The sequence below is a fragment of the Etheostoma spectabile genome, chromosome 7 (genome assembly GCF_008692095.1).
Source record: "Etheostoma spectabile isolate EspeVRDwgs_2016 chromosome 7, UIUC_Espe_1.0, whole genome shotgun sequence".
Classification (NCBI taxonomy): Eukaryota; Metazoa; Chordata; class Actinopteri; order Perciformes; family Percidae; genus Etheostoma; species Etheostoma spectabile.
The window spans coordinates 11971360-11975578 of NC_045739.1; the positions used below are offsets into that span (position 1 = coordinate 11971360).

General features: G+C 42.1%; 1 protein-coding gene across 1 annotated transcript in view; it reads left to right on the forward strand.

Annotated features, from left to right (window-relative positions):
• Positions 1-4219, forward strand: part of LOC116692762 (glutathione S-transferase Mu 3) — a 19387-nt gene that overhangs the window by 11040 nt on the left and 4128 nt on the right. The window lies entirely within an intron of this gene.

Consider the following 4219-nt stretch of genomic DNA (forward strand, 5'->3'; position numbering starts at 1 on the left):
GTTTCCCTCTTGGGGCCAATAATTGAAAAATAACGTTAGCCACTTAATTTTTCAAAATGGCCGCCATTTTCATCATTGGAAAACACATATCTGCCCACAAATTTTACTTGGGACAAATTTAAGGTTTTTACCTTTTTCAATCCTTTTTTACTATAAGGATGTTACACATATCTATTTGTGTTTTGAGAGTCTATAGTGGTATGTAGTAGGGCTGCACAATTAATCGAATTTTAATGCGGATCACGATTTGGACTTCCCACGATCAAATTTGCGTGATCAAGCGATTATTTTTATAAAGCGTCATTTCATAGAACGCTCCGGGTTTTTTGCAAAGCAATCTCCCGCTCCATAAAGCCGTCTGCTCATGAGCCAGTCAGAGTAGTTCACTGCACCCGTGCAGCTAACTTTCTAGATGTAGACAGTCACAGAGGACAGAGTAGCGTGAGGAAAACTCAACAGATAGCAGTCGGTAATACGTCAGTCTCAAGGTTTACCAGTTTACCAGTAAAAAGCAACACTTTGTCCCATTTGTTGTTTTTTCAGACAACGGCAGTGACCAGTGCTAGTTACGTCTGTTAGCTGTTGTAGTAGAGCGTTGTTAGCTGTTAGCTCTTCTAGGACGCACCGGTGCTAATGTCCTGCATCCGCTGCAATGCTGTTATATGGTACGGTTTAATTTTGCGTTACATGACCCTTTCGTCTGTAAAGCCGTGCCTGTTGGATCTTTACGCTCTCTCGTCCTACTCTCTCTCTCTTACTCTCCGCGCCCCGCCACACAGCGGCCGCGGTCCACACTTCTGATATATGTCTACAGTTTTAATTTTTCATTAACACAGCTGTATTTGTTAAGTATGAGGGGGCAAACCTGTATTTGTACCAGTGTTTCGCGGGTAACTGTTACGCGGCGCTACGGCGAAGAACACAGAAGAAGTTTTTGATGCAGCTAACTTCAGTTGTGAGAGTACAGCGTGGGAGACGGAGCTGCTGGACAAGCCTGGACCAGGACCAGAGATGTGACCCATGGCCAGAATATCATAGTTCATAAAAATGCAGCGCAGTGAAGATACAGACGTTTAATACACAGACGTGTGTATGCCGTTCGACCCGTGGGACCTGTTCATAATGATCAGCCGTTCTCTGTGAGTAGCGTCCATCACACTCCCTCTCGCAGTTATAAATAGCCTATGTGACAATAAAATTAGTTTTGGTAAAATCAACAAATATCGTGAGAATAATCGCGATCAAAATTTTGATCAAATAATCGCGATTATCATTTTGGCCATAATCGTGCAGCCCTAGTATGTAGAGTAAATAATCCATGAAACGTGACATAATTCCAAGAAAAAATGTATTATTAAAGCATGTCAAAGTAACAGGAGGTTTTATGTTATTTACTAGGGGTGATCCAAGTATCCGGCTGAAACGAGTATCCGGTACGGATAAAGCACTTTTGCCGAGTACAAGTATTATACGAGTAATATGAGTCAATATCCGTGCTCGGATTGAATACAACTCCTTAACTGGCCGCGCAGCATTCTGTGATAATCACAGCGCCCCCCCGCCTACAAACACGCTCAGCTCAATCACACACACACAGAACAAGGAGAAATGCGCTCCCTCGGCCTTTCTCTCTCTCTCTCTCTCTCTCTCCCGCTCCCACTCCCGCTCCGTCAGGGAGGCAGTCAATCGGGGCTGCGGATCTGTTCCGTTAACGTTTAGGGTTTCTTCAACTTCAGGTTTGTTTTTAACTTTGGTTTGTAGTACTTACATAGTAACCAGTAGGTTTCTGGTGAACGTGGGGTTTGTAGTCCTTACTTAGTAACCAGTAGGTTTCTGGTGAACGTGGGTTTGTAGTCCTACTTAGTAACCAGTAGATTTCTGGTGAACGTGGGTTTCAGCATGCTGCCTGGTTTAAATGCAACTTCGTTGCGTCTCTGCATGAGATTTTTTTGTTTTTTTTTACTGTCAGCTGCCCCCCGCCCCTCTCTCTCTTCTGTCTCTCTCTACTACACACACACACACAAACACACACACACACACACACACACTACCTGGTGTGGAAATAAAAAAATAAAAAAGAACCAAAAAAAAAAAAATCCCACTGACATAAAAAAAAAAAGTTAAAAAAGAAAAGTTATATGGTATGAAAACTCTTGTTCATTACATTTTACTTCATAATTGCAACCGCATGTGTTGTATTCATTGTGCAAAACGTTCTGTATATAGTTTGTTTGTTACCATGACAACACCATTGATCTGAAGCTCGATGCTGTCATGTAGTTTTCAAATCAGCAATAAATATAACAATTTTTGATCAACTCATATCAATTGCATGCTTAAATAACATACCGGTTAAAGCCCCGCACATTTCAAGAGAACCCGACCTCCAGGTTAAATCTGACCACTTCCGGTTTAGGCCGCCCAGTCCGAGTACGGATCGGATACAGATTATTCAGTGGTAAACAGATACAGATAATGCTGTACTCGCTCATCCCTATTATTTACTTTTCTGGGCACATAACATTATTGTATTGTGTTAATTTATTTAAGGGTTATTGTAATGTATTTATGCCAACATTGGTAGTCCTGGCACTTACAGCGCTGTACAGTTAAGACCAAAGTGATAGCATTCAACTTCCACGGCATTCTGCTTTGCATCCACATTTGGTCAGTTGCTGACAGCTCTCTACAATTGGTGATAGCTCTGTCCAAGAGATCTGCCATTGATCACCTTTCTTGGTCCATCCCACTCAGAAGGACTCAGTACTTCTGGCTGGAGTACAGTTGCTTGACTCCAGATGAAGCCTGCCTGGTAGGCTGAACGCTTTACACACTGCAGCAATGTTGCTTGAGTAGGAGGAATGGCTTCATATGGCCTTTACTTTTTGGCAAACAAGTCCAACCGGGCTTCATCTAATCCCCCTGCTTCGTTGGACCTGTTCTACATCATGACCACAAACATTTCTAAAATCTTCAGGTTGCCGTCATCCATTATTGGAGGGTAGTGGCTGAGCTGGCTGAAGATTTCAGAAGCTTTGTCCAATATATTTCATGTTTGCCAAGCAGTCTTCTTCCCTTTGCCACCAAAGGCTGAAACTACGTCACAGGCAGTGAATGCATGAAAGACAAGAATACCACTGCTCTTATCCCTTCCAATACATTGATAGAGGTCATGATCCATCCAAGATTCATTCCTTGGCCAAAAGCAAGCCACAATTGTTGCAGACCAATGTCCCGAAGAACTGGTAGACCACTGACTGCTATAACAAGAACGCTGTCACTGGCTTTGACCATAAGGTTTTTGCTACCATTTTTGGCATGGACAAAGATCCTAGTGTCAGCTTCCTCATGACTACGGTACATGGACTTACATCATCTAGGTTGATGGAGTGGTTGCTGACAGCTCTCAGTTTTATTCTCATCCTCACTGAGAATGTTACGCCATTTCTTGGGTATTTTGCCATTGCTGATCACTTTGCGTCTGGCTTCATGTCCTGTTTTTGACCTAGGTTCTGCCTTCAAACTGGATTGTTGGTAGATGTCAAAGACTATGTCTGTTCTTTTGCTTACAGAGTATGCCTCTACAGTGGGGCTAGAAGGTTTGGGCACCCCAGGTAAATATTTGTATAAATGTGCATAAAGAAGCCAAGAAAAGATGGAAAAATCAAATGACAGATTAGACATTCGTATAATATGTCATAAAAAGTTAATTTTATTTAATCATTTACACTTTCAAAAAAACAGAAAACAACAATGGCGTCTGCAAAAGTTTGAGCACCCTGCAGAGTTTATTGCACCATACTTTTTTATAGCTGAGACCTGACAGTGTCATGGATTGTTCTCAATCATCGTCTGGAAAGACCAGGTGATGTCAATCTAAAGGTTTTAAATGCCCAGACTCATCTGACCCCTCCCCCAACAATCAACACCATGGCTTCTTCTAAGTAGTTGTCTAGAAAACTGAAACTGAAAATAGTGCGCTTAAAGCAGGTGAAGGCTAGAAGAAGATAGCAAAGCGTTTTTAGATGCCAATATCCTCTGTTTGGAATGTAATTAAGAAATGGCAGTCATCAGGAACAGTGGAAGTTTAAACAAGATCTGGAAGACCAAGAAAAATATCAGACAGAACAGCTCGCAGGATTGTGAGAAAAGCAAGTCAAAACCCACGTTGGACTATGGGATCCATCCAGAAAGACCTGCAGACACTGGAGTTGGTACA